At 39.5% G+C, this 14,150-nt stretch overlaps 2 pseudogenes; one reads left to right on the top strand and one right to left on the bottom strand.

Moving 5' to 3' along the window:
• Nucleotides 1-589: 589 nt before the first annotated feature.
• Nucleotides 590-5,676, bottom strand: LOC149037415 (uncharacterized; annotated as a pseudogene).
• A 964-nt stretch (nt 5,677-6,640) lies between these two features.
• LOC149037416 (melanocortin receptor 5-like) lies at nt 6,641-10,076 on the top strand (annotated as a pseudogene).
• Nucleotides 10,077-14,150: the final 4,074 nt, after the last annotated feature.

The raw sequence follows: 14,150 nt of genomic DNA on the forward strand, positions 1-14,150 counted from the left end.
ATTTCACCAAGCGCGATCCTGAAATTATGCACTTTTCGGGCACTTGTCATGCTAACAAAAATGTAACGGAAGGACTTTTCTAGTCATAGAAATATTGAGTTGGACTTGTATTATCGAGACAAAGTGATAGTTTTTGTCTAATGTTATTCTTGGAGGAGCTACGTCCCTATTAAGAGACGACATCTTCGGCCTTTCGAAATTAAGGCAAAGGTGGCCTAGAATAGCTTGGCAAAAATACATGTGGTAGTGTCTCAAAGTTTACAATAACACTACCAAGAAGCCTTGAAAGATAGTTCTTTACGATGTGGGTTTTATTTCTTTGGGACCTTTGACTATCAAAAGATGACCACCAGCCAAATTTCAGTTAAATTACCATGACCCCATAATGAGATGCATAATAACAAAATTAAACGCGTCGGACACAAATAACTGTTTTGGTCAGTTATATCTTCACTGGCCCTTAAAATGACTAGAAACATATTAAAATGTCTATAACTACACTTGATTTTTATATACGGAGACAGGAGAAACAATTTTCGACTTTTGCTACCCTTTGAGAATCACGCCAAAATCTGCATAATTCTACACACAACAGGTTAAACAGTTCAATTGCACTCAAAAGGTTAAATTTGGCACAAAGCCGTTAGTTTCCGTTTACTTCTCATCCGGTGAACATGGATTCGAGCATTTGCATCCCTTCTGCGCCTTCTGCACTCGCCAGTTTCGAATTTACTAAAAATTGTCCAACACAAAGATGAGGTTTCACAAGCAATGGTGAGCTCAAGTGACTAAAATCCGATATGTAGGACTCTGCTGTCACGCAACGCCTCCATGTAAATAATTCACGCACCGCTTTTATAATCAGCAGATCAGTTATTCGTAAAACGTTCAGTGCTCAGTTACTTGGAAGAGCAGGTACACTCCTGGACTAATTGTGTGAGTCGTGCGATGAATGGCTTTTTCCTCTTCTGAGGTGAAATGTCAGAAATATCCAGCCCAAGGTCTATGCACATGTCTCTTAGTCTATCCACTCTTAAAGTTGTGAGTGTACGTTTTTGTACAAGTTAACAGATGTTTAGATCGAAAGATACAATCGGATGTTGAATAGCCACATCTCTCATCACATTTGCACACACTGCAGATAGATGGCTCTCAGCTTTGGCGGAAATTTCGTCCTTGTCGACGCTCTCCATGTCCACTTCTGAGATTTCACTAGCTTTTGCTCGGTTACCGGCGGCTGTAACTTCTAATCGCTTCTTTACTGTGGATCGCTTTTCCGTCCACTATACTCCCCTTTTTTAAATTGGTCAGTTAAGAATTCGGTCTGTTTCCTGGTAAAACGCACCTTTTTCTTAATTGTCTTCAGGACCCAACCCATTGGAAGAGGCGGCAAGCCGTCTCTCTTTGATTGTGCAGCAACTTGAACGCTTGGTATTCGACTGCGTCCCTCCATCAGCTTGGAAGAATATTCTCTTTTAGCTTTATCGTAGAGAGTTTCCTGTTCGAGCATCATTTGGTGTTTTCCAGTATCTAGGTGTGTCTGGAGGTTTGCAAAGCGACTGTAGGCTTTTACATATCCTTCTTCTGGACACGGGAAAAGCATGTCATCTGGCTTATATTCCCCAATACAGCTTCGATCTTGGTTTTCGCTCTCAGTTAAGAAATTTGCTTTGACAGAGCTTTCCTTAATATTTCGGTGTCTCACAATCTTGAACGTCGGTGCGCCACTTGACTCTGCGATGGCGAGTCTAGGAATTCCAATTTTTCGGGCTACTTCATGACTCCTTCGAACTTGGCCCATGGCACTACTTTACCGGAACCTACATTGAATGCTCTCCACACTCGTGTGTCACTTTCATCGTACTCAAAATTGTTGAGTAAGCTTATGCCATCCCATTTGATATTAAAGGTGCTTGACGGTTTGGCAGCAACATAACTTGCTTTCTCTCCTGTGGTTTCTTGACCAGATTCAATGGCTGTTTTGAACTGTAGAGCGTTGATGACATCATTGCCTTCGTTTACGTACCTTCCAACGTACCTTCCCTTGATTGTTGCCGCTTTGCGATCACATATCCCCTTTCCACCTTGAGGGTCCGAAAAGTCGTTTCTTACAAAAGCCACTCCCATGGCATCACTGGCCAGCTTAGCTGAGATGATTGAATTTCCACTGTGATAACAGCCAGCGTTATCTTGTTTGTAATAAGCCATTTCCAGCTCTGGAATTTCCTTTTTCAGGGTAGTGAGGCAGTCAAGCATAATCGAAGCCACAGTCACACTGTCTTGGGCGCAGCTTTGAAATACGTGAACAGGTTTCTGCGATTCAAAGTGCTCAGAACCCTCTGACCGTCTTACGGCAACACTAATATGCCATGGCAATCCTCGCTTCGCAAACCAATCTGACTGCGCCTCTCAATATTTTCGGGGCATATATTTCATTGCCCAGTCCTGGACTAACAACACCGATCGGCTGTCGAGTTTGGCTAAAACTGGATGCTTCGCCTCAGCTTGGTGGACTGAACGTAGCTGATGGGCTTTCCAGCAAATGATGTCATCCCTTGCCTGTTTGATGGCAAGTTGCATGTCAGCTTGATCTTCTGCTGACGAGAGCGCACTTGAACACTCGTCTTCTATGGTACTTCCTGTAACTCATAACACTGCTCATATGACTCATTGTGGAGATGGTCGCAGGAGCCCCGAAATTCAGCATTGCTCTGGTCACTTAGCGCATAAATTCGACAATGATCGGGAACCTTTGTGGCCTCCACTGTACCTAAAATAAAAAGTAAAATGACAAGCGCGTGATTCAATGTATATTTACAAAGCATTGCATGCGCATATGATCGACATTTCAAAAAGATTACTTAATCGATTCTCAGCGTTGTATACATGTGTGTAAGCGTATTACAGTGAATTGTAAACTGTTGTTTCATCAATTAAGCATAAAGAAGACTTGGAGAGAAAGAAAGAGGTAGCCGTGAATCATAGTAAGAAGTTTACTACATTTGCAAAGGCAACGCATAATTATAAAATTTGCACCCACCTTGTAGTCGCCCTTTAGGTACTGCTTCGAAAAACGAAGTTGCTGCTTAATTTCCCTCGCTCATTGCTGAGTCTTGCCACAGTCAACAAGCTTGTCTACGAGTTTTTCTATAGCATCAACTGCTTCCATTCCTGATGCTGAAAAGTTATCAAGTCCTTGCAGAGACTTGCGAACAGATGAAGAACACACAGCCCAAACTCTCTGTAGAGTTCTCTTACTCATAGGCTCAAAGTTGGTTTCACAGCAGTATTGTTGATACTATTGGACAATACGCTCTGGTATCATTGTTCTGATAACATTGGGTGTTTTTATGATCTCGCCAGTCGACAATTTTAGAAGTTTTTCCCCGAAAGGAACATCTCGAGTAACGTGTGGACTCGTTACGAAAGAAACAAAATGTTCTAATCTTACAGATTCAATTCTCATTCTCCTTTTCTCCTGGTTTGGAAGAGGAGCAGCTCTTCCGTTTATCAGGCTTCGCGAAAATCCCGCTTCTTGCTAAGATAAGTTCAATCTCTGTCTCAGCACCTGAAAATTGTAAAAAACGCTTGTGGCTTCCTCTGCGCCACAAACGCCACCTACAATATCATGCAAAGGTTAAGATATTCTTTTTCTGCTGGAGTTAAAGCAACCGTTGTCTTTATTCCCTTCCCCGACGATTATTACGCTTTTGTTTTTTGTTTACTTTCGTTAACCCATCACATTTGTTTTCCGTGGGAAAATTGTATTGTTATTTTCGTTCCATAAGGTTTTCACTGTACGGTTTATATTTGTGAAATTTTGTAAAGTCTATTTCTTTGTTGTATCGTTCTCGTTCATGATGGCAATATATTTGTTTAGATCTTATATGTGAGGCAGAATGAATTGTTTGTTGATCTCGTTACGTGACAGATTATCATATGTCACGCAGAGTGACAGGAACCTGTGAAAAATTAAAATCCGGCAAATCGCTAGCGTTACCTACCGTTTTGTACGGGACCCTTTTTGTGTGAGACGTCAATAAAACCAAAATTAAGATCAAAGTAGACTAAACGTAACTGGGTTGTGACGCGCTGTAGAAAATGACAACAACAAGTAACTTTATTTTACTCATCCCGGCTCAGTGGCTTCAACGAGTTAGCCGGTAGGCCACCTTCACACCAAATTTCAAAGGACAGTATTTCGAAAATATCTTCCAAGCGGAATAACAAGGGCCTATAAAAGATTTCTAAGGTAAGGAACTATTTATGTCAAAGCAAAAATAAAAAGCTAAGTGCGGCTGCGACTCAAACAATGCTTTGCTTGTGTCATTGCAATGTTGATTTTGTTCATTTCAATATGGCGCCATTTACAATTTTAGCGAAGTTTGGTTGGTTGGTACATCAAAACAGCGGAAGATACCAGAAAAATGAAATGATGAATTTGAAGACCCACCTTATAAGCCCTCGTGATAGTATTGCTGGAGATTTTGAGAAACTACCACATGCATTTTTGCCACATTACATTAGGCCGGGTTTGGCATGAATTAAATATGGCGAACACGTCCACTGGTAATTAACCCGTGGTTTCGTCAGGAAGGACACGATACAAAAAATATCATTATATCTTGGTAATGGAAGGCTACATGTATATATTTATAGCTATAGAAGTCCTGCTGTTGCATTTTAGTTCATGCAAGGACGGCCTGAAAACTGCATAATTTAGAGCTCGCAGGCACTCATTTTCGATCATGCAATTAGTATCGATTTATTTCCGTTAAAATGAATATTTACAGAAATTAACCTCGCTTCACTTTAAGTAGTACCTATAGCTACCTGTAGACAAAAAATGGGACGAAATGATTTTTTTACCATGTCCGCGATTTTGTTATTTTTCTTTGATTTTTAGAGGCATTCACTCTTAAATAGAATAAGAGAGATGGTAAGTTTTGAGCTCGATAAAGAAATGCTATCGGCATTTCGTTCCCCGCAAAAGTCCAGTTCGTGCGAAAAACCTATGTCACAATGGTGGTTGCGCCGGGCACTTCTTGGAGCTTCCAGGACGTTATCAAAGTTCAAGAGAACGACAAATTCAGTTCCACGCAAGAGGTGTGATCTAACCCTTGAGGGCCAGCAAAATAAAGCCCGGGGCCGCTCGAGTAACGTGAGTACGTCAAATTTCCTTTTGTCCATTTATGAAGTCTGTGAAGAAAGGAAGTCAGTCTTTCTAGACGTCACAATTAAGACGACGAAGGTAAATAGAAAGGTGAAACTTCTTTGTTCGAAGAAGAAAATTATGACTTGTTGTTTGAGTTGCCATTTTATCAAAGTTCCTCGCCGCCGACGACACACGACACCGATTCCAGTAAAAACATTGAACCAATTCCTTCCAAAGACCCACCACGAGTTTTCACCGTATTTTCCAATCAGAGCCAAGCAGATAAAACGAAAACAGGGGCCATAGATATCAGCATCCATCCAAACGAAAGTCCGTCCACTGTTCAACCTCGAAGAACCGCCAAGACAGCTACTCGTGTGGGAGATTTGGCCATATGCAGCACAACTGTAACCAGAAGTCTCCACGTGAACCAAATCAGAATTTCGAGCAGTACTAGCCAAACTACCCACGACGCCAAGAAAGCGGAAATTATCCTCAACACTCCGGTTATAGTCAGCCATATCGAAGGAATGAATTACCTTCTCAAAATCCAAGAAGCTCTCACTTAGCTGCGATAGATGGCAATAAGATTATGAAAATAGATAAATGGCTCCGCTTGGACAAAATCAACACATATTTCCACAGGCCAACGCGAATTCTTGGAAATTCAGTGGAATTCAGTGAAAGCGACACCCAAGCCGATAAAGAATTTTACCAACACTTCCAAAAGGGGCTACAAATCTACCCAGAAACGGCTAGATACGATTAATTACAGGAAAACAAGCCAAAAGACGCGCTTTTGTCGGCTCTAAAACAAAGTTAGAGCGTTTCCCAACAAATGGTAGAGGACGCTTATGCGAATGGTGAGATCTTTGAAATCACATCTACTGACCACTCTGAGAATGACCTACAGAAGCCTAGTGCCGAAAACAGACCCAGACTTGGCCACCTGTCGACTGGGCCCGACTAAACCACACAAGGCAGAAAAGAAATTTAATTCCAAGGGCAAGAAAAAGTGCAAGCCGAATGGACTTATTCCGTTCACTAGGGCTGTTTGCCGTGCTGAAAAAGCCATTGAAACCGACGCCGTTTCCAGCATTAACTTTGGGAACAAGTTGAAGGATGACTCTTCCCAAGGCCGCTCTCTGCCACAGCTAAACGCTTCCGCCCGATGTGAACCAGAATTGCGACGTGATGTTATGATCACCGCTCAGTTGAATGGGTAAGACACAGGGTCACTTGTAGACACCAGAGCAAACATGTCTGCCATTGAGGAACATTCCACAAGAGACCTATTTGACGGAACATTACCCAGATTACAGGAAAGCCTCCTTGGCTACCAGTTACCGGGTCCAGTGGAAAATGTTAGATGCTTTGAAGACAGTGACAATTTCAGCCCTGATCCTGTTCCTCACAAATTTCCAGACGCAGACTTTACGATGTTTGACATGTAAGAGGTAATTGACGAGCCTGGAAAGAGGCTAGATGGATTCACTAGGAGTATACAGCCTAAACAGGATGCCAAAGATAAATGGAGGAAGTACAGTTTCAAGACTAAACCCGTATTTTACAGATGTGGACGCCGTGGCCGTATTCAGTATTACTGCAACTTTAACCGATCTAATGAAGTTTTCCACAAGGAGAGGAAGGTCCTACATCATGTTACCCAATCAACTTACAGTTAATCAGAAAGATCTCCCACCCACGACGAAGAGAACCAGTCGGATGCTGAGAGGACTGCATTACAATTCAAGAGTCAGAAAAACGCCGCAACCAACCCTTATTTACTACAGAAGATGAAGCCGACATGCACTAGTGACCAGGCTAGAGTCACGCCGAGAAATTCAAACCAGAAGTCAAGAAAGTTACGAATGTCAAATCAGTTAAGTGTCCTGCTACCCCTAGTAAATGAAGCAGACACATACCCTAGCAACCTAACCATTGCAGGTGAAATAGAAGGAAACCCTGTTCATCTAATGGTGGATACTGGTGCACGCGTTTCAGCCATTAAAGAAGTTCTAAGAGAAAATTTTGGTGGTGCTCCCTATTCCGTAGTTCAGACTGCTACTACAACTAAGAAAAATTTTGTATACCCTGCCTTCATACCTTAAGAATATTCAGTTCCCTCGTGAATTCCAAGTAGTGCACAACCTTGCCTATGATGCCATCCTTGGTCGCGATTTCCTCTAAGTAAACAGAGCCATAATTAACCTCGATAACAACACCATTACTTTAAAAGAATCAGTAAATCAACAGAAAGAAGCAGGTTCAGCTTCAGTGCCTTTAATAGGAACGTTTACACCTCAAGAAAATAATTTCAAAGGAGCCAGAAACGACTCTACTTGTAAAGCTTCTTTAAAGCCTACTGCAGAAAATTTTTCTTTCGGTTATCCAAAGAACAAAAAGTTGCACTAAGCCAGTCTTTGTTGATATTAGTGCTCCTTGCTGTGTCCCAGTCTGCAACAATTCACAACGAAGCAAATGGTAACTTCAGGTCTGTTATCCAAAAACCACTACCTTCCTTCGCACAGATGTCACAAAAGGAGGTTTGGCACCAATGTGATCTTTCTGATACTCCAGCCAAAATTGATTACAGAATGGAATCTAACAAGGGATTTGATCGGCATCAAGAAGCACCTCCAGGAATGGTAATACCTAAGTTTCATCCAAGAATAGTATTTATCTTCAGACGCCTGACCGTCTTTTGCAACCACTTAATTGTTGACCAGAAAGTAATACAGGATCAAGAAGATTGCTAAAATCTTATTTTAAAATTCCTCCAAGAATTATGTTGAAAACTCCTCGGTAAATAGAAGGTTACGCGAAGTAAGAAATACGTATTAAGTGCAAAAGCAAAGGAAAAATATATTTTTTTAACTTAAGAAAACAATACTTTATCTATGATGAGAATACCAAGTTCATTCGTCATTTTGACCACCAAGATATCTGGAAGTCTCCATTTAAGGTGGGAGGAACGTTACGGGAGTATTTAGTGATTTTCCGTGTGTTTGTTTGCAGTATATTTATTACTTTTTCAATATTGTAGCCGTTCTCAATTCATTCCAGTTTCTTTGCTGTAATGTTGTAAAAAAGATTAAAGCCAACAGTAAGTTCTTTTAACTACTAACTTGTACATACTGCTTTGTCTTCGCCGCCTTTGTGCACCTGATCATCAGTCCTTTTGTGATCTTATTCTTAGTGGACATTGTTAAGTAAACAGTCCTCGTAGCGACCTTTTCTTCTCAAGGAAGTTGCAGCTGAACTTATGTAAATTAGTTCTTTTCATAAAATTGATTTTTCTCGTTGCCACTTGTTCAAACTTAACACCAACATAGGATAAATAATCATTAAATATAATTGACTTCTCACTTTTACTTGTTAAGATACATATTTTTAAGTTGAGTATGCAAGAAGGCATGTCGGTTGTCGGCATGAACTAAAATAAAGTTATTGTAGAAACAAACGGTGCCTGATTCTTGAAGTCCGTCGCAAGTTTGCTTGAAGCAGGTCTCTACGTACCAGGAAACCGTGATGAGTTTCCGTTCCTTCAGCAAGTGGTCTCTACCGAGCTATTTTCCCCCGTTATTGTCGCGTTCCCCGCAGAAATAACAGGTCCAGTTGGTGTGAAAAAAACCTCTCGTCACCATATAAATGTTGGCATCTGTGACCAAACATTAATTTTGAATACTTAAATGTACTTGGGGATTGCCACGAGCAACAATTATTTTCTAGACCATTTGAAATCTATGGCGAGTACTTTGTTTTTCTAGATTGCTGTAGTTCACAATGATTCTTCGCAACTTTATAGAAGTTGTATTAAAGCTTAATTACCAACCATTAAAATGAAGGTTAATCCAAGGTTCATGGGAGCAGTTGTCGTGCTATAAAAAATGCCTATTTTTTTTGTATAATCATTTCTGGGCGGCTGCTGTTACACTAAATTATCTCTCGTTGCAATCACAGGTAACCCTAAAGGAATAGGGAACACAGACTAATTTAACAGGAGGTGGAGTACAAATGAAAACATATCAAGAACTGTTATGTTCCCCATCTTTGGCAGATGGATTACAAAAGCAATCAATTTATCTCGCAGTAGTAAATGTAATCCTCTCTCTCACTACAATTCTTGGTAACTTTCTAATCCTTGTTGCCCTTCGTAAAGAATCTTCCCTCCATCCGTCATCCAAACTTTTGTATCGTTGTCTGGCGACAACTGATTTGCTGGTTGGTCTCGTTAGTCAGCCTCTCCAGGCTATTTATTGGATATCCATTGCTAACGAACACTGGAATCTTTGTGGATACACCAGGGACGCCGCCTACATGACCGGCAATGCATTATGTGGCGTATCTTTGGTAACAATGACGGCCATAACCATTGACAGACCTATCGCCTTGTCGTTGGGGCTGAGATACAAACAAACTGTCACTTTGAAGCGCACAAATATTATTTTAGCTGCCAATTGGGTTTAACTGCTGTTGCTGCTTTATGCTACATTTTAGATTACCGCATAACTCTATGGTGTGGGTATATCTGTAATTCATCTTGTTTACTGATCTCAGTGGTCTCGTTCACAAAGATATTTCGCACCCTCATTTATCATCAGGAACAAGTACAAGTTCCAGTTCAATTACAGTCGAGTCAACCAAATTCACTGAACATTTCGCGATACAGTTAGCATTAGTTGTTTGTTATGTACCGCATAGCATAGTTGCAATCGTGTTTGCGAAAGCTAATAAAAAAACATTTTCATCACATTTACGCCTCATCAGAGGAATAGCAGCAACTTGAATTTACTTCAACTCGACGTTAAACCCGTTTCTTTACTGCTGGAAGATTTATGAAGTGAGACAAGCAGTGAAGCTGACAATCAGACAAAAACTTTGTTGTCCATGAAGTTAGATCTGCCTCGATTGAGGCATTATTTTATATGTTATTTTAGAGCCAGGCTGACTCTATGGTTTATGGTTTCCACATGACATCAGTCACTTTCTAAGATAGTATTGAATATGAAAGTTAACCACATCGTTACTCGAGCTTTTTGTTAAATTCTCCATTTCCCAGTTGAGTCAATAAAACGGGAAAGAGTCGAAACAAACAGTAAACATATCTTCAGGAAACTTTGTTGAATGCGATAGAGCTTATTATAATCATAGAGACTCCTGATATAAGCACGTACGGTGTAGAAAAAAACAGGACGTCAGTTCGATATTACTCCTTCAGTTTGCTTCCTTAGTGTTATGATATGAACTTCAAAGAATATCAAAGAAGAAACATTGAAGTTATTTGTTTAATGTTACTCAAAGTAGTTGACGTTTTCGCCCTTTTGCCATACGAGCCGGTCACAATAGAAAAGATGCTTTTAACTACAACACAAATTTTTTAGGAGAGTATTTGAAACAAAATTTACCATCACTGGTTCTTATTGAGTTCTCTTGGAAATCGGTCGTTTTCCCAAAATCAAATTTAACACGTCATCATATTCCTTTAGCTGCCGATGATTTTTTGCCCTTCGTGTGAACAACTAAGAGCTTGCTCTGATGTCCTTTCCGATGCGTTGAGTGGTGATCTCACATCAGTCACTGCGACCGAGTTTTACGGCTTTGTAATCTCGAGAAATCTTCATGTTCCGGTGAATTTGGCTGCCGCTCTTTCGTAAAAACTCGCTTTGAGCAGTTTGTTTTCTATTTGCCAAGCGAAAAAACTTGCGCGTTTTTGTACGCCACAATTCGGCCGGATTTCACTGAACATTTCACCTGCACGTTCTTTATTAAAAAGCGTCAGGCAAAAGTGTTAGATTCGACCTGCCAAACTATTCAAGTTTGAAAGCAATTGCAAAATGTGAACTTTGATGGATTTTGAACTTTGATGGTTTGACATTTTTGACAGCTTTAGTCTTGTTCAGCCAATCAGATTATTTGAGCTACTACAAAAAGGATTTTGATTGGTTTATTGTAGCGTGCTTTATGAGATTATAGAGCTGACGACACTTTTGTTGGCTTTGGGATAAAAGTTTTTCTGGAAAATTGAAAGTAATGCGTGGGGAATTTAACGGATGACTATAAAACAAATAGAGAAGCCTTGACTGTGCTCTGTTCTGTTATAAAGCACTTAGGAAGCGGATAGAGCACTCAAGAAGTGTTTCTCCCTACACTTCTTTCGTGCTCTAACCGCTTCCTACGTGCTTCACAACAGAACAGAGCACAGTCAAGGCTCCTCCATTTGTGAAGTATAACATGTTGGCATCTGTAAATTTCATAGTTTTATCTATTTGGAAATTGCCACGAGTTTTTTTTTTTTCGAAAACCGATAAAGATCTTTGGCGAGGACTTTTTGTCATTTTAACTTGCTGGGAGTGATACCACTTACTCGTTTTACTTTCTTAGAAATATGGAAGTGCAGGATAAAATTGAACTTCAAAGTGTAGCCAAGGAGAACCATTCAAGTTATTTGTTTATGGACGGTAAATTATTTTCAATTTTTTAATTATACTCAAATAAAACGCTTGACGTTAACACCCTATTGTCATACGAGCCGATCACAATGCCAGTTAAACACTTGAATTTGTTTTGTTTTTCAAAAAATTTCCTTATTACATACGAAAATTGCGATACTTTATCACCTGTATGCAATTTTTAGGAGAGAGCATGAAACAAAATTGACTATTATCGGATCTTATTGAGTTTTCCTGAAAATCAATCGTTTTTCCGATATTAAATGTAACACATCATCACATTTCTTTGAATTCCTATTAAGTTTTTGCTTTTACAGCAAAGTTTTTTCCTTAAGTGTGAAATGGAAATACCACAGATCTTTCCGTTTAACTCGTAATGAAAATTTGTTCCGAAATTAAACTTCACCAGTTATACAAATACGTCGTTGTGTCGCATACTAATATTTATTAACAGACTTTCTTCTATCTTAAAATAACAAAATAAATTGTTACCATTTATTTAAAGTTTTAAATGCTAAGCACGGCCAAGATCTCCTACCAAAACAAATTGCCAGTATTTGGTACGCGAGGACCTTTCAAGTGAGCGTCTTTAAGAGGTAAATGAAAGTCTCTATCCAAATGCTTTTTAAGAAGTTGAAGTGCAATAAGTTGTTTAACGAGTTAAATTATTCTTAACCATCCGTCGGTTTATTTCTGACAGCGGTTTTATAATATGTTTTTCTCATACCTAAGTATTGCAATATAACTTTCCTTATCGAGAAAGGATCCTCGATCGCTCAAGTGAATCGCGACGACAAGAATCCAATCACCTGCCGTACACATAACAGCTGCCTTAAGACTTTATTTCATTTTTTACAGAAAAAGAGGAGGATCCCAGAGTTCAAAAGGCTTATTTTTTTTTCTAATCAAAAGGGGAAATTATGATGACGATTCTCTTGGAACGAAGTAAAAGACCAAATGAAGAGAATAAATATCGTAAAAAAAGGTTGGTCTTGTCTAACTCCTGTCACTATTTCAGTTTCTAGCTGAGTAGAGCGCGAAACGGGAAGTAAAAAGCTGGAAGGCTATGCTAATTACAATATTGAACATGAATATCCTTATATATATATGTTAGCATCTCTAACCGAACATTAATTTTGAGAGCTTTACTGTATTTGGAGATTGCTACCATTAATTATTATGCTCTTAACCGATTGAGATCTCTGGCGAGGACTCTGTTTTTTTTTTTAAATTGCTGAAGTAAATTATGATTCTTCTCAAATTCAGAGAAAATCATGTTAAAGCATAAATATTAATCCTGCTAATGAAATTTTATCCAAGTTACAGGGTATAATTTGTCGTGCTATGAAAAAAAACCTTTTGTAAATGCCAATGCTTTTCTCACTTTGCCAATTTATACCCAAGGCACAAACAAAGGTTCAAAAAGAACAGCCGATGTTTTTGCATAGTTTAAAGAACGATCTCCCCAATAAGTTTAAATATGATCATTTCTAGGCGGCTGCTGTTACGCTAAATTATCTCTCGTTGAAATCACAGGTAATCCTAAAGAAAAAGGAATGCAGAAGTATGATGACAAGAAATATTTTAACAGGAGGTGCAGAACAAATGGAAACATATAAAGAACTGTTATGTTCCCCCTCTTTGGCAGGTGGATTACAAGAACAATCAATTTACCTCGCAGTGGTAAATCTGATCCTCTCTCTCACTGCAATTCTTGGTAACTTTCTAATCCTTGTTGCCCTGCGTAAAGAATCTTCCCTCCATCCGCCATCCAAACTTTTGTATAGTTGTCTGGCAACAACTGATCTTTTGGTTGGTTTCGTTAGCCAGCCTCTCCATGCTATTTATTGGATATCCGTAGCTAACGAACACTGGAATCTTTGTCGATACGCCAGGGACGCCGCCTACTTAACTAGCTATACATTATGTGGCGTATCTCTGGGGACAATGACGGCCATAACTGTTGACAGACTTATCGCCTTGTTGTTGGGGCTGAGATACAAGCAAATTGTAACTTTGAAGCACACAAATATTATTTTAGCTGCCCTTTGGGTTTCATCTAGTATTGCTGCTTTATGCTACATTTCAGATTACTGTATAACCTTCTGGTTTGGGTATATCGGTATTCCATCTTGTTTCATTTCTACAACATGATATTTACATTAGCTACATTAAGGTTCCTTTCACTGCAATCTCTACATAAATTGGGTTAGACTACTTACTTACAGTACTCTTAAGATGCAATTAATATTTATGCTACTTACATTGTTCTTCTTACACTACGTACAATGTGATGATGCACACCTATTTAGAGGCACATCATTTTCACACACACACACACAAAAAAAGAGAGACTTATTCACCAAAAAATTAACTGTTACGAAAGACAAAAAGGCGCGAAAATACACACGGTTATTTGTCTGCAGACGCTATCTGTTCCGAGAGCGACGCTCAAGAAAAACTTTGAGCCTCGAGAAACAGATAAGATATGAGCATAATTTTGCGCCAAATGGGGGCTATTGTGTTAATTGTCCTTCGCACAA

This window comes from Pocillopora damicornis, chromosome 11, assembly GCF_964200805.1.
Source record: "Pocillopora damicornis chromosome 11, jaPocDami1.2, whole genome shotgun sequence".
Classification (NCBI taxonomy): domain Eukaryota; kingdom Metazoa; phylum Cnidaria; class Anthozoa; order Scleractinia; family Pocilloporidae; genus Pocillopora; species Pocillopora damicornis.